Below are 17,067 nucleotides of genomic sequence, written 5' to 3' on the forward strand. Positions count from 1 at the left end.
ATTAAAAGAGGCATAGATGCTCATGAGGAGAACATAATTTTACCTCTATACAAGTCACTAGTGCGACCACACTTAGAATACTGTGTACAGTTCTGATCTCCGGTGTATAAGAAAGACATAGCTGAACTAGAGAGGGTGCAGAGAAGAGCGACCAAGGTTATTAGAGGACTGGGGGGTCTGCAATACCAAGACAGGTTATTACACTTGGGGTTATTTACTGTGGAAAAACGAAGGCTTAGGGGTGTTCTTATTACTATGTACAAGTATATGAGGGAACAGTACAAAGACCTTTCTACTGATCTTTTTACTCTGAGGCCTGAGACGGGGACAAGGGGGTATCTTCTACACCTGGAGGAAAGAAGGTTTAATCATAATCCTTTACTGTAAGAGCAGTGAGACTATGGAACTCTCTGCCGCATGATGTAATGAGTGATTCACTATTAAAATTTAAGAAGGGCATGGATGCCTTTCTTGAAAAGTATAATATTACAGGTTATATATGCTAGATTCCTTGATAGGGCGTTGATCCAGGAAACTAGTCTGATTGTCGTATGGAGTCGGGAAGGAATTTTTTTCCCCAATGTGGAGCTTAGTGTTTGCCACATGTTTTTTTTTTGCATTCCTCTGGATCAACATGTTAGGCTATGGGTTGAACTAGATGGACTTAGTCTTCCTTCAACCTTAAAAACTATGTTACTATGTAATGTCTACTGCAAAAAAAACTACATACCCATAGAACGCCAGGCCCAGATGAATATACAAGCGAATTTTACAAGAAGTTAGTGGAAGATATATCACCCATGCTAACAGAAATGTTTAATAATATAGTAGAGGGAAGGGGGATGATCAGCTCAAGTGACATGGCGTACATTAAATTAATACCCAAATCAGGAAAAGATCCACTGTCCACAGGTTCTTATAGGCCAATCTCACTCATTAACCTTGTTATTAAGATACTCTCCAAGATAATGTCTGATAGGTTAGCTACTATCTTGCCACATTTAATATCTCCAGCTCAATCAGGGTTTATCCAAGGCAGGTTGGCCACATTAAAACAGTAGAAAAGTTTTGATCGCTCTGGATAGTGAATCTTAAGCCAAATGTAAAGGAATGCTCGGCTCTACTGGCAATAGACGCTGAAAAAGAGTTTGACAATGTCATATGGGAGTGGCTATATGAAGTTCTGGATAAAATGTCCTTTGAGGGTCCCTTCTACACATATATTCACACAATCTTTTCTACCCTCAAAGCTCAAGTTTACATACCAGGTTTTCTCTCATCACCTTTCCCATTGTGCAAGGGCACGAGACAGGGTTGCCCGCTTTCACCTCTACTTTTTAACCTTGTCTTGGAACCTTTAGTGAGACTATTGTCTGATCCAATGACCTTCAAGGGAATCCCTATTAAGAAGGAAAACATCCAAGCCACCTTATTTGCAGATGATATTCCTGTCTGAGCCTCACAAACAGATTCCTGTAATATTACAAATATTGAAATCCTTAGGTGAATATTCAGGTTTTAAAATAAATATGTCAAAATGCGAGTTGTTATGCTTGGGTGTAGTGGATACTAAAACCTATTCTGAGTTAGTTAAATGTAATATAACAATAGCTAAATCCCACATAACATATCTGGGAATAAAAATTTAGGTATATCTCCTACATCTCTTTACTATCTAAATGTCCCACCTATTATACAGAGAATAATTGCAGATCTTAAATTGTGACAAGAGCTGCCTCTAAATTTTATGGGAAGGATACACATGATAAAAAAGATGAGTGTCTCTAAATTGATGTACCAGGTTCAAACACTGCCCTTACTCATAAAACATACAGATATCAACTTGCTAAATAGAGCATTCTCACAATTTATATGGAGAGGTAAGAGACCCAGAATAAGTCTTAAAAAAATAATGACCACAAAAGTGTGGGGAGGAATGAATCTAGGGGCTATAATGTTTCTTGCATATCCAGATATAGATTTGGAACCAGAAGTTTACATACACTATATAAAAAGACACATATGCATGTTTTTCTCAATATCTGACATAAAATCAAAATAAATCTTTCCCATTTTAGGTCAATTAGTATTATCATAATTTTTAATATTTGCCACAATTAGTATTATCATAATTTTTAATATTTGCCAAATGCCAGAATGAGAGAGAGAATCTTTTAAGGCATTTTTATTACTTACTGCAAATTCAAAAGTTTACATACACTAAGATTACTATTCCTTTAAACAATTCTGGACTGCCCATATGATGATGTCATGTGTTTGGAAGCTTCTGCTTTTTTGGCAACATCTGAGTTAATTAGAGAGACACCTGCAGATGTATTTAAATGCACACCTGAAACACACTGCTTCTTTGTGTAGCATCATGGGAAAGTTTAAAGAAATCAGCCAAGATATCAGGAAGATATCAGGAAGAGAATTGTGGACTTGCAAAAGTCTGGCTCATGCTTGGGTACAATTTCAAGATACCTGAAGGTGCCTCGTTCATCTGTACAAACAATTATACGCAAATACAAACAAGATGGGAATGTCCAGCCATCATACCGCTTAGGAAGAAGACGGGTTCTGTGTCCCAGAGATGAACATGCTTTGGTCCGACACGTGCATATCAAACCAAGGACAAAAGCAAAAGACCTTGTGAAGATGATGGTGGAAACTGGTAAGATTGTGTCAATAACCACAGTGAAGGGAGTACTGTATCAACATGGGCTGAAAGGCCACTCTGCCAGGAAGAAGCCATTACTCCAAAAGAAACATAAAAAAGCCAGATTAATCTTTGCAAATGCACACAGGAACAAAGACCTTCATTTTTGGAGACATGTCCTGTGGTCTGATGAAACTAAAATTGAACTTTTTGGGCATAATGACCATAGTTAATTTTGGAGGAAAAAGGGAGAAGCTTGGAAGCCTAAAACCATCCCAACTGTGAAACACAGGGGTGGCAGCATCATGTTATGGGGTTGTTTTGCTGCAGGAGGGACTGGTGCACTTCACAAAATAGATGGCATCATGAGAAAAGAAGATTATGTGGAAATACTGAAGCAACATCTCATGACATCAGCCAGGAAGTTAAAGCCTTGGCGGAAATGGATCTTCCAAATGGACAATAACCTGAAGCATACTGCCAAAATGGTAACAAAGTGGTTTAAGGATAACAAAGTTCAAATTTGTTTTGGAGTGGCCATCACAAAGCCTGATCGCAATCCCTTTGAAAATTTATGGGCAAAGCTGAAAAGTCAGGTGCGAGCAAGGCGACCTACAGTTATACCAGTTTTTTCAAGAGGAATGGGCCCAAATTCCGACCAACTATTGTGAGAAGCTTGTGGAAGGATATCCCAAACAATTGACCCAAGTCATTCTGTTTAAGGGCAAATATTAAAAATTATGGTAATCCTAATTGACCTAAAACGGGAAAGGTTTATTCTGATTTCATGTCGGATATTGAGAAAAACATGCATACCGTATAAGTCTTTTTATATAGTGTATGTAAACTTTGGGTTTCAACTCTATATTTGATTGGTTACATGATTTGGGACGATATTGAGCTTATTAGTGGGAAAAAGACTATGCTTACCCTTGAGACTTAAAGGCGATATTACATGCAAGACAATCAAAATTACCTACCCATGTCAAAAATTCCTCATTATTTAGAGACACAGTAGCTGTCTTTAAGATAGTTAGGAAAAAATATAAACTGTCATTTAGAATTTTTAAATATCCCATGGAATAATCCAGAATTTCTACAGGGTTTGGATAATAAACTATTCACAGAATGGAGGTCACGGGGTATACACAACATCACACATTTATTTCACCCTACGGAACTAAGGTAGATGAGGATGGATGAATTGACTGAGAAATTTCAATTAAGTCCTAACCAGACACTACAATTTGAACAAACAAGATACTCTCTCATGAACCATCTAAAAAATATCTCCCTAGAGGTCACAACTAATAAACTTCAATTGTGTAATGAGAGCCACGAGGATGTCATACTCTATCTCTTTTCTTTGCAATGAAATGAGGGAAGTGACGTTGGGGGTTAATCCTGAAATTTTCTTCAGACACTGGGAGAAACAATTTAATGACCTAGACATAGAAAGCAAAATAAGAGAAGGTTGGGAAAAGACATGCAAGGCAATAACTAACGAGATGTGGAAGGAAACTCAGTATAAGATAAACCAAAATACACCTTTGATCTCCCAAAAACGCCCCTTAAACCAGATAGAATTACTCACTGCCCAAAATGTAAAACCCCTTCTACCGATTTATTACATGGACTTTGTCCAAAATTACATATTAAAGGGTCTATATTAAAATGCATTAAAGGTATATGGGATTTCAAATCGCAAATCCCCCTTACGATGATAATCTTCCATTATTGGCATAAAAATAAAACGAAAGAAGGAAATTCTTCGGTCAAAATTCCCCCATTACTATATAGGTGCATCTCACAAAATTATACTATCATCAAAAAGTTAGTTTATTTCAGTTCTTCAATACAAAAAGTGAAACTCATATTATATAGAATCATTACAAACAGAGTGATCTATTTCAAGTATTTATTTCTATTAATGTTGATGATTATCGTGGGCGGCACGGTGGCGCAGTGGGTTCAAATCCCACCAAGGACAACATCTGCAAGGAGTTTGTATGTTCTCCCCGTGTTTGCGTGGGTTTCCTCGTTAGCGCTATATAAAAATAAAGATTATTATTATTATTATTATTATGGCTTAAAGCCAATGAAAACACAAAAGTCATTATCTCGGTAAATTAAAATAATTAACAAAAAACACCTGCAAAGGCTTCCTAAGCGTTTAAAAAGGTCCCTTAGTCTGTTTCAGTAGGCTCCACAATCATGGGGAAGACTGTTGACTTGGCAGATGTCCAGAAGGCAGTCATTGACATACTCCACAAGGTTGCAGAGTTCCAATTTTCATTTGGAAATCAAGGTCCCAGAGTCTGGAGGAAGAGTGGAGAGGCACACAATCCAAGCTGCTTGAGGTCTAGTGTGAAGTTTCCACAATCAGTGAGTTTGGGGAGCCATGTCATCTGCTGGTGTAGGTCCACTGTGTTTTATCAAGACCAAAGTCAGCGCAAACGTCTACCAGGAAATTTTAGATCACGCCATGCTTCCCTCTGCCGACAAGCTTTTTGGAGATGGAAATTTCATTCTCCAGCAGGAGTTGGTGCCTGTCCACACTGCCAAAAGCAGCAATACCTAGTTTAAAAATAACAGTATCACTGTGCTTGTTTGGCCAGCAAACTCGCCTGACCATAACCCCATAGAGAATCTATGGAGTATTGTCAAGAGGAAGATGAGAGACACCAGACCCAACAATGCAGACGAGCCTAAGGCTGCTATCAAAGCAACTTGGGCTTCCATAACACCTCAGTAGTGCCACAGTCTGATCGCCTCCATGCCACGCCGCATTGATGCAGTAATTAATGCAAAAGGAGCCCCGACCAAGTACTGAGTGCATTTACTGAACATACATTTCAGTAGGTCAACATTCCGGATTTTAAAATCATTTTTCAAGCTGTTAAAAAGTATTCTAATTTACTGAGATAAATGTTTTCATTGGCGGTAAGCCAATCATGAACATAATCATCAACAATAACAGAAATAAACACTTGAAATAGATCACTCTGTTTGTAACAACTCTATATAATATATGAGTTTCACTTTTTGTATTGAAGAGCTGAAATAAATTAACTTTTTGATGATATTCTAATTTAGTGAGATGCACCTCTATGTCCTCATTCTATTAGCAAAATGCATGCTGTTGAGTCGTTGGTTGAAGCACTCAACCTCGACTTTCCAGGATTTTATCTAACAATTAAAAAATTGACTTTACCTTGAAAGATTAGAAGTAGAAAAAAACAAGAAACTTACGAGCAGATAATTTGCTAAATGTTTATTGAAAAACATTATAATCAGGAATAAATCACACAGATTGTAAAGCCTTTTATTGATTCTGTGTGGTACCACACTGAGAAATTGAATGAGTCTTTGGGAAAACTCCTACAAGACACGGTCGTCATCTAATGCAAATATTATCTGTTACATAGGTATCTTTTGGTAAAAGAACAGTCATTATAAATTAAAAAAGTGTGCCAATTTGCATAAATACTTGGTCTACGGGGTAATGTTTCTCCTTGTGGTGACTATCATACCGGCTCTGGAATGCCAAGGTGAGGAGGCTTATTTGCCATGCAATGCTTCTCTGGGAAATTTAATATGCAAATTGCCTCTTCAGGGAAAAAGAGAACTTGAACTCTATAGCGCCACCTATTGGAAGCAGCAATCCTACAAGTCACAATCAACCCCTTAACGAGTCATGCAATATGACTTAGGATGAAAGCCAAATCAGAATCCCAGAGGAGCACTGCATGGCGAATAAGCCTCCTTACCTTGACTTGCCAGAGCCGGTATGTCACTCTTAACAAGGAGAAACGTAACCCCTTAGACCTCAGTCTCATCTAGCCAAATCAGTTCTCATACTTTGCACTGACGAGGGCCAACAGCCCGAAACACCATGTTTGCAAATTGAGATTTTGATTTGGCTTTTATCCTAAGTCATATTGCACGACTCGTTAAAGGGTTGATTGTGACTTGTAGGTTTGATGCTTCCAATATGTGGCGCTATAGAGTTCAAATTCTCTGAAGAAACAATTTGCACATAAATACTTGGAAAGGTTAGGACAATAACCATGTGCCTGTAAACTATATAAAAGGGCTGGGAGTGAAAAACAAGCTAGAAAAGAAGGAAAAGTGGTTATGTGTCAACATATTTGGTTTGAGAGCTTGATAATCAATAACAAGACCCATGTTGATTGACTGTTTCTATGTTATTATGCTCTAATATGTATATCTCTTTGCACTTGAGTGTTTGTTTTATTGTTTTATAAAAAACAATAAAATATGTTTTAAAAAAACAAACAAGCCACCATACAGCTCCATCAATCGAAAAATAAAAAAGTTATAGCTCTCAGAATAAAGAAATGCAAAAAAAAAATGTTTTCTATAAAAATAGTTTTTATTGTGTTAAAGCGCCAAAACATGAAAAAAACTATTTAATGTAGTATCTCTGCAAATGTACTTACGAGAAGAATAAAGCTGCCTTATAAATTTTACCACACGTGGAATGACTGAATTGTTGTTTTTAGCTTATTCTGCCTCCCAAAAATCGGAATAGAAAGCTATCAAACAATGTCACGTGACCGAAAATGGTACCAATAAAAACATCAACTTGTCCCTCAAAAAACAAGCCCTTACATGACTCTGTCGGCTGAAATATGGAAAAATTATAGCTCTCAAGATAGGGCGATGCAAAAACTAGTCTTTGGAAAAAAAGAACAACAAAACGTTTTTTAGCATGCCAAACATCAAAACCAGATATAAATCTGGTAATGCTGTAATTGCACTCGAAGAATAGTCGTCTAGTCAATTATACCGCACTAGGAACAGCATAAAAAATATAACCAATTCTTCACCTATTGCTGATTTGTTCATTCTGCCTCCCACAGATCGCAGTAAAGCTCGGTTCACATTTACATCGGGGTTTCCGTGTAAATCTCTTTAATATGTGATTCAGAAGGAATCCCCAGCGGAAGATTCCCTGTAATTAGGCAGATGGAGACACCGTGAACACCGTCTGGTCTGTGATTTATTAGGAGTACATAAAAGTGCCGTTGGCCACAGTTTTGAGTGTAGCATCGGCGTCTCTGCCCCCTGCCAGGCTGAGACGCCGTCCCACTCACCACCTCGCTCCCCACGCTGCGTTCTCCAGCGCTCCTCTTCCTGCTGCCGATGCGTGCAGCTCCCCGGGCACTGAGCTTAGGGCGCACGCGCTCCCTCCCTCTTAAAGGGGCCGCGCGCGCCGTCCTAAGGAGTCCCTGGCCAATAGCCGAGGGTCCTCCCATATATTAGGCACCTCCTCCAAAATGGAGGTGCCCGAGCAAAAGTTGTTGCACAGTGTTTCTGACCTCTGCTTCAGACATCAGGTCCCGCTGCCAGCCTGACTACCAGTCCTGCCCGCCAGCCTGTTACCTGCCTGTTACCTGCCGTGCCTGCCAGCCCGCTCACCTGGGAGCAATTGCCTGTTTCCTGCCGTGCCTGCCAGCCCCCTCACCTGGGAGCACTTGCTTGTGACCTGCCTGTTACCCGCTTGTTACCTGCCGTGCCTACCCGGAGGCTCCTGCCGTCACTTGCCGTGAGCACCTGCCAGCCCACCTAGAGACTCCTGCCATCACTTGCCGTGTCTAACTGATAGCCTACCTTGAGGCTTCTGCTCGACAGCCTGCCTGCTGTGCCTACCTGCTATTCCGGTCAGTCCCTGCCATCTGTACCGTGGGAGTCACCTGCTCCCTTACAAGGTCGTCCCCAGAGTAGCACCTGGTCCCTCGGCTCGGTCCCTCCCTGGTCACGGAGTCATTAGCCGCCGTACGACCAGGGTCGGTCCGAGTTGATACTTAGTTACGCCCCTCTGGGTCCCTCCTTGCACCGTAGCACAGAGTTTCTACCTCCCGGACCCATAACATTGTGCACTTCTGAAAAGAAGGACACTGCTGAACAGAGACTAGACGGAGTCCAGAGTAATTTTTCTGCCTCATTATAGTGAATAAATCCCTCCGGGGATTCATCTGAATTACACACGTGGTCAAAATTGTTGGTACCATTCGTTTAATGAAAGAAAAACCCACAATGGTCACAGAAATAATGTAGCATCGGCGTCTCTGCCCCGTACTAGGCAGAGAAGCCGTCCCTCTCACCTCCCCGCTCCTTGCGCGGCGTCCTCCAGTGCTTCTCTCCCCGCTGCTTCCGGCACGCGCTCCTTCCCCGGCAGTGTGCTTAGGGCGCGCACGTCTTTGAGGTAGAGAGTATTCTGGCCTCCAAGAGGGTAAGAGGAAAGACCTTTTTTCTGGTAGATTGGAAGGGGTTTGGTCCTGAGGAGAGAACTTGGGAACCCAGGGAGAACATCAACGCCCCGCTTCTCCTTGAAAAATTTCTTTCTGGCCAAAAAAAGAGGGGGCCTAAAGGGGGGGGTACTGTAGCATCGGCGTCTCTGCCCCGTACTAGGCAGAGACGCCGTCCCTCTCACCTCCCCGCTCCTGGCGCGGCGTCCTCCAGCGCTTCTCTCCCCGCTGCTTCCGGCACGCGCTCCTTACCCGGCAGTGTGCTTAGGGCGCGCGCGCGCGCTCCCCCTCTGTTAAAGGGACCACGCGCGCCGTCCTAAGGAGTCCCCGGCCAATTGCCGGAGGACCTCCCATATTTAAGGCACCTCCTCCAAAATGGAGGTGCCCGAGCAATGTTGTTGCAAAGCCTTCACTCTGCTTCAGCCCTCAGGTCCCGTTACCAGTTACCTGCCAGTCACCTGCCAGTCACCTGCCAGATTCCTGCCTGATACTTATCTATCTGTGGTCCGACAGTCTCCCTACCAGCCCTGCCAGTCTGTCTATGGATCAGTCTGCCCGCTCACCTGGGAGCGCTCACCTACTACCGGCCTGCTAGCCTACCTGGAGGCTCCGCCGTCACGTGCTGTGACCACCTGCCTGTCCAGAGACTCTTGCCCGCTCACCTGGGAGCGCTCACCTGCTACCTGCCTGCTAGCCTACCTGGAGGCTCTGCCGTCACGTGCTGTGACCACCGGCCTGTCCAGAGACTCTTGCCCGCTCACCTGGGAGCGCTCACCTGCTACCTGTCTGCTAGTCTACCTGGAGGCTCTGCCGTCACTTGCTGTGACCACCCGCCTGTCAAGAGACTGTCCCCGTCACTTGCCGTGACCTCCTGCCCTTCTACCCAGAGACTGTCCCCGTCACTAGCCGTGACTACCTGCCTGCCTTCCCTGGGAGCCACCCGCTTCCTTACAAGGACTGCCCCCTTGTATAGTCGCTCAGAGGTTCCACCTCCCAGACCCGTTACAAATAACTTGAAACTGACAAAAGTAATAATAAATTAAAAATCTATGAAAATGAACAAATGAAAGTCAGACTTTGCTTTTCAACGCTGCTTCCACGGATTTTTAAAAAAAATTTAACTCATGAAATAGGCCTGGACAGAAATGATGGTACCGCTGAAAATAATGTGACAAAAGGGACATGTTAAATCAAGTTGTGTCCACTAATTATCATCAAAGGTGTCTCCAATCTTGTAATCAGTCAGTGGGCCTGTATATAGGGCTACAGATACTCACTGTTCTGTTTGGTGACATGGTGTGTACCACACTCAACATGGACCAGAGGATGCAAAGGAAAGAGTTGTCTCAGGAGATTAGAAAGAAAATTATAGACAAGCATTTTAAAGGTAAAGGTTATAAGACCATCTCCAAGCAGCTTGATGTTACTGTGACTACAGTTGCACATATTATTCAGAAATTTAAGATCCATGGGACTGTAGACAACCTGCTTGGACGTGGCCACAGGAGGAAAATTGATTACAAATCAAAGAGACGGATAATACGAATGGTAACAAAAGAGCCCAGGATAACTTCTAAAGAGATTAAAGGTGAACTTTCAAGCTCAAGGAACATCAGTGTCAGATGGCACCATCCGTCGCTGTTTGATCCAAAGTGGACTTCATGGGAGACGACCAAAGAGAACACAATTGTTGAAAAAAAGTCACAAAAAAGCCAGACTGGAATTTGCCAAACTACATGTTGACAAGGCACAAAGCTTCTGGGAGAACAGATGAGACAAAATGGAAGTTTTTGGCAAGGCACATCAGCTCTATGTTCACAGACGGAAAAATGAAGCATATCAAGAAAAGAACACTGTCCCTACTGTGAAACATGGAGGAGGCTCTGGTATGTTCTCGGGCTGCTTTGCTGCATCTGTCACAGGGTGCCTTGAATCTGTGCAGGGTACAATGCAATCTCAAGACTATCAAGGGATTCTAGAGAGAAATGTGCTGCCCAGTGTCAGAAAGCTTGGTCTCAGTCGCAGATCATAGGTCTTGCAACAGGATAATGACCCAAAACACACAGCTAAAAACACCCATGAATGGCTAAGAGGAAAACATTGGACTATTCTGAAGTGGCCTTCTATGAGCCCTGACCTAAATCCTATAGAGCATCTTTGGAAAGAGCTAAAACATGCCGTCTGGAAAAGGCAATCTTCAAACACGAGACAACTGGAGCAGTTTGCTCATGAGGAGTGGACCAAAATACCTGTCGAGAGGTGCAGAAGTCTCATTGACAGTTCCAGGAATCGTTTGATTGCAGTTATTGCCTCAAAAGGTTGTTCAACAAAATATTAAGTTAAGAGTACCATCATTTCTGTCCAGGCCTATTTCATGAGTTTAATTTTTTTTTTAATTCTGTGGAGAGCTTACCTTCGGCGGCTTCTGGGGTCTGAGCCGGTGTCCGTGGATGGCGGTGGAGTCAGCGGGGTCGTCAGGTTGGCGGTGGACCTCCGGTGAAGGAAGAGGAGCCCAGGACCTTCACAGAGATCAGTGAGAGGAGACGGCGGGGAGACTGAAGAGGAAGGCGCCATTTTGTAACCGGGCTTCCTTCCAAGGCATACCTCCCGTGGCTCCTGTGGATTGGACTGGTGGCTGCGGGTGGTGACGGAGCCAGCGGGACCGTCCGGATGACGGGGGAGCTCCAGTGGAGAGGCGAAGGTTGGTGAAGAGGAGAGTGCCCGGACTCGGCCGGCGGAAGGATCCAAAATTAACAGCTGCGGCCATCTTGCACAAGTGAGCCTAGTGCTGGGAGGGAGACGCTGCAAACAATTCTCCCTAAATCACAGACTGAAAACCCAGTTACCTCACCCCTCATTCTTTCTCTCCTCTCCCCACATTCAAACATAAGGCCCTCTTAACTGCGTTAAAGACTTTTATGCTCCTTGGGCACAATAATAGAAGTTACGGGACTACTTTTTTGATAATAATACACCAGTAAAATTCACAAAGGCAGCCTTTTCATAAGGAGAGAGGGAAGACAACATTCACGTCCCTAACAGCAAATATAATCTTAAAGTGAAAACCTTAGGAGTGCAAAGGACATAAGCGGGGGTCCTGTCCACGCCCATAATAATTACCTCAACAAACATACAACCTGGAGAGGGCTTGCTGATGAAAGACTAGGGAAAATGGGGTAATCACCCCACTCTCCATGCTCCTCCACAACCATGTATAAGCAAATACCAGCAGCAGGAACTTATGGGCAAACCCAGGTGGGCCACTGATCAAAACACAAATTCAGGGGACACCGCTGAAGGAATGAAGCGTTATCTAAGTTCAAACCCTCAGGTCAGAAACATGAGATCCACAATGTCACAAACTACACCCCGCGACAGTTCCCCTTAACGGGAGTCCATGACTCCTCATGGCTCCCCCCCATAACTAATTGATGACTATGAAGGGGATAGTGAAACTGCTGACGATATGAACATAGCTGAACTCAGTAAATATATAAAAGCTCTTCCTACAAAAAAAGACCTAGAAGGGTTTGTGTGTAGACTTGAAAATTCATATAAAAAAGACCTACATAACCTGAAAGAGGAATTTACTTCACGAATCGAGGATGTAGAGAAATCTCAGGAAGACATTCTCCAAAAATTACAGGCTCACAGAGATATTATAACTGACCATACCCTCAAATTGGAGGAAATTTCCTCTGGACTGGAAGACCCAGAAAACCGTAACAGGCGAAACAACATTCGCATATGTGGCCTGCCAGAATCTGTCAGCTCCTCTGATCTGGATCTTACGGTACAGAGGATCTTTCTGAACATACTAGATGACATTGAAGCCAACTCAATTGAGTTTGAAAGGATTCACAGGTCCTTGGGTTCCAAACCCACATCAGAAACACGTCCCAGAGACGTCATATGTAAGGTTTATTATTACAAAGTCAAAGAAGCCATAATGACAGCTCCCAGAAAAAAAGGGACCTTAAAATTTGAGGATCATCAAATTCTAATATTATCAGACCTATCCAGATGCACATTGCTACTACGAAGAGCGCTGAAACCACTATTATCAGAACTTAAAGAAAAGGACATTCCCTACAGGTGGGGATACCCATTTCAATTAACAGCTTTCAAAGGAGGTAAAACAGCTATTTTTTGACAAATTAGAGACCTGGTTAACTTTCTTCATAGAATCATAGAATCATAGAATGGTAGAGTTGGAAGGGACCTCCTGGGTCATCTGGTCCAACCCCCTGCTCAAAGCAGGATTCACTAGATCATCTCAGACAGATGTCTGTCCAGCCTCTGTTTGAAGACGTCCATTGAAGGGGAACTCACCACCTCTCGTGGCAGCCTGTTCCACTCATTAATCACCCTAACTGTCAAAAAGTTTTTTCTAATATCTAATCTGTGTCTCCTCCCATTCAGTTTCATCCCATTGCTTCTAGTCTTTCCTTGTGCAAATGAGAATAAAGATGATCCTTCTACAATGTGACAGCCCTTGACATATTTGTAGACAGCTATTAAGTCTCCTCTCAGTCTTCTTTTTTGCAAGCTAAACATTCCCAAATCCTGCAACCGTTCCTCATAGGACATGGTTTGCAGACCAGTCACCATTCTGGTCGCTCTTCTCTGAACTTGCTCCAGTTTGTCTATGTCTTTTTTAAAATGTGGTGCCCAAAACTGTACACAGTATTCCAGATGAGGTCTGACCAAAGAGGAGTAAAGACCGATAATGACTTCACGTGATCTAGACTGTATGCTTCTGTTAATACATCCCAGAATTGTATTTGCCTTTTTTGCTGCTGCATCACACTGTTGACTCATGTTCAGTCTACGATCTATTAGTATACCTAAGTCTTTTTCACATGTACTGTTGCTTAGCTCTATTCCTCCCATTCTGTATATGCTTTTTTCATTTTTATTGCCCAGATGTAGTACTTTGCATTTTTCCCTGTTAAAAACCATTCTGTTGGTTGCTGCCCACTGCTCCAGTTTATTTAGGTCTTTTTGAATCCTCTCTCTCTCTTCTCTAGTATTAGCTATCCCTCCTTGCTTTGTGTCATCAGCAAATTTAATCAGTTTACCCTCAATTCCTTCATCTAAATCATTGATAAAGATGTTGAACAATACAGGTCCCAGGACGGAGCCCTGTGGTACCCCACTTGAGACATTCATCCAGCTGGATGTGAAGCCATTTACAACCACCCTTTGAGTCCGATCACTAAGCCAGTTATGAATCCACCTAACAGTTGCCTGGTCCATTGCATACTTGGTCATTTTTTCAATAAGGATGGTGTGAGATACTTTGTCAAATGCTTTGCTGAAGTCAAGATATACTATATCTACAGCATTTCCCTGATCCACCCAGTCAGTGATTCTGTCATAGAAGGAAATTAAGTTAGTCTGACATGACTTGTTAGTTACAAACCCATGCTGACTCTGGTTAATCACTTCATTCTTAACCATGTACTTACATACATGTTGTTTAATAATTTGTTCAAAGATCTTTCCTGGTATAGAAGTCAGACTCACCGGCCTATAGTTCCCTGGGTCCACCTTCTTCCCCTTTTTGAAGATAGGAACAACATTTGCTCTTCTCCAGTCTTCTGGGACTTCTCCTGTTCTCCAAGAATTTTCAAAGATTATGGAGAGTGGTTCTAAAATTTCTTCTACGATCTCCTTCAGTACTCTGGGGTGTAATTCATCTGGACCTGGAGACTTGCAGATCCTGTAGGGCACGTATCATTGTCAGCTTTAGCTAACCTGATACGTGCCCTACAGGATCTGCAGACTGCATTATAATCTTCTTTAGATATGCCTCCCTCTTTCCATTTAATAAACATTTCCTTCTTTCTTTTTAGCATGTGTTTAAGTTCTGTGTTCATCCATCCTGGTTTCCTTAAATGCTTCCCATTCTTCCTACTTTTCGGGATTGTTAACGATTGTGCTTTGAGAATCTCATTTTTAAAAATTTCCCATCCTTCCTGGACATTTTTGTCCTTAAGGACATCCAGCCATTGGATCCCTCCTATTCTCTTTCTGAGTCTCTTAAAATCTGCCTTTCTAAAATCTAACCTTGAAGTCTGAGTCTTCACATGTCTTCCTCCTCTAGTTATCCAAAATTCTATAATAGCATGATCGCTGCCTCCTAGGGTCCCAGCCACCTTTACCTCCTCAACCATTTCCTCCCTGTTTATAAGGATTAGATCCAAAGTAGCAGATCCCCTCTTGGAACCTTCGAACTTCCAATGATAGATCTTCCTGAGTGGCCACTGATCCCAACACTCCCGGATGCTCCACCAAGATGGCTTAAAGTTCAGAAAACCAAAAAATTGAATATTCGTGGAGTTTCTCCTAACATGACCTGAGAAGCTTTCTCTTCTCCTTTTCCCCTTTTTTTCTTCTTCTTAACATACATCGCTCCTTTTGACCATATGGTCAAGTTCGACTACAAGAGGGGAATATATGTGACCAGTGAACTCACCTGGATATACAGTACAGACCAAAAGTTTGGACACACCTTCTCATTTAAAGATTTTTCTGTATTTTTATGACTATGAAAATTGTACATTCACACTGAAGGCATCAAAACTATGAATTAACACATGTGGAATTATATACTTAACAAAAAAGTGTGAAACAACTGAAAATATGTCTTATATTCTAGGTTCTTCAAAGTAGCCACCTTTTGCTTTGATGACTGCTTTGCACACTCTTGGCTTTCTCTTGATGAGCTTCAAGAGGTAGTCACCGGAAATGGTCTTCCAACAATCTTGAAGGAGTTCCCAAAGATGCTTAGCACTTGTTGGCCCTTTTGCCTTCACTCTGCGGTCCAGCTCACCCCAAACCATCTTGATTGGGTATTGGGTTCAGGTCTGGTGACTGTGGAGGCCAGGTCAACTGGCGTAGCACCCCATCACTCTCCTTCTTGGTCAAATAGCCCTTACACTGCCTGGAGGTGTGTTTGAGGTCATTGTCCTGTTGAAAAATAAATGATGGTCCAACTAAACGTAACAGGATGGAATAGCATGCCGCTGCAAGATGCTGTTAGCCATGCTGGTTCAGTATGCTTTCAATTTTGAATAAATCCCCAACAGTGTCACCAGCAAAGCACCCCCACACCATCACACCTCCTCCTCCATGCTTCACAGTGGGAACCAGGCATGTAGAGTCCATCCGTTCACCTTTTCTGTGTCGCACAAAGACACGGTGGTTGGAACCAAAGATCTCAAATTTGGACTCATCAGACCAAAGCACAGATTTCCACTGGTCTAATGTCCATTCCTTGTGTTCTTTAGCCCAAACAAGTCTCTTCTGCTTGTTGCCTGTCCTTAGCAGTGGTTTCCTTGCAGCTCTTTAACCATGAAAGCCTGCTCCACAATGTCTCCTCTTAACAGTTGTTGAAGAGATGTGTCTGCTGCTAGAACTCTGTGTGGCATTGACCTGGTCTCTAATCTGAGCTGCTGATAACTAGTGTTGAGCCACCCCCGTAGTGTTCGAGTTCGGTTCGGTTCGTCGAACACCCGTGTGTTCGCCGAACTGTTCGTCGAACTGTTCGTCGAACACCTTCGAACACTGTTAAAAACAATGGCAGGCAAACAAAAACACATAGAAACACATAGAAAACACCTTCAAAGGTGTCCAAAAGCTGACAAACTGCTCAGAAGACACAACTAACACATGGAAAAGTGACAAGTACATATAGTCATGCGAAAAGAAAAGAGGTGGAGGAGTAAAAGGAGGGGGAGACACAGATATAGGCATGTCATGCCCTTCTAAAATCCAAAAAGTGAGAAGCCGACACGTTCAGTCCGCTCCTGCCCGTGCCACCTCCGTGTCGCCGGGTTTGTGCCAGAGCCGCGGTGAACCCTGATGGCCAGCCCCCCTCTCCCAATACTGGTGCCTGTCCGCTGGTGGGTCGAGCGAGCCCCCTGTGGTGGAGGCAGCTCTAAGCTTTTTAATTTAAATTGTCTCTCTAATTTGAATGAATACACTTTAAATCCATTTACAAGGATCTATTGGAGGGCAAGTCTCATGCCAGCAGCCGCGTAATTCCAGCTCCAGTAGCGTCCACTAAAGCTGCTGCAGTTAAAAATCTTTTATAAGGATCGAGCTCGGCTGTACACCGCAAGGCAT

At 42.8% G+C, this 17,067-nt stretch overlaps 1 protein-coding gene across 3 annotated transcripts in view; it reads right to left on the bottom strand.

The window, feature by feature from the left end:
* The window catches only part of PIP5K1C (phosphatidylinositol-4-phosphate 5-kinase type 1 gamma), a 633,992-nt gene that overhangs the window by 42,922 nt on the left and 574,003 nt on the right, over positions 1-17,067 (bottom strand). The window lies entirely within an intron of this gene.

Source organism: Phyllobates terribilis, unplaced genomic scaffold (genome assembly GCF_046119375.1).
Source record: "Phyllobates terribilis strain yellow unplaced genomic scaffold, ASM4611937v1 Scaffold_1__5_contigs__length_1240528914, whole genome shotgun sequence".
Taxonomy (NCBI): Eukaryota; Metazoa; Chordata; class Amphibia; order Anura; family Dendrobatidae; genus Phyllobates; species Phyllobates terribilis.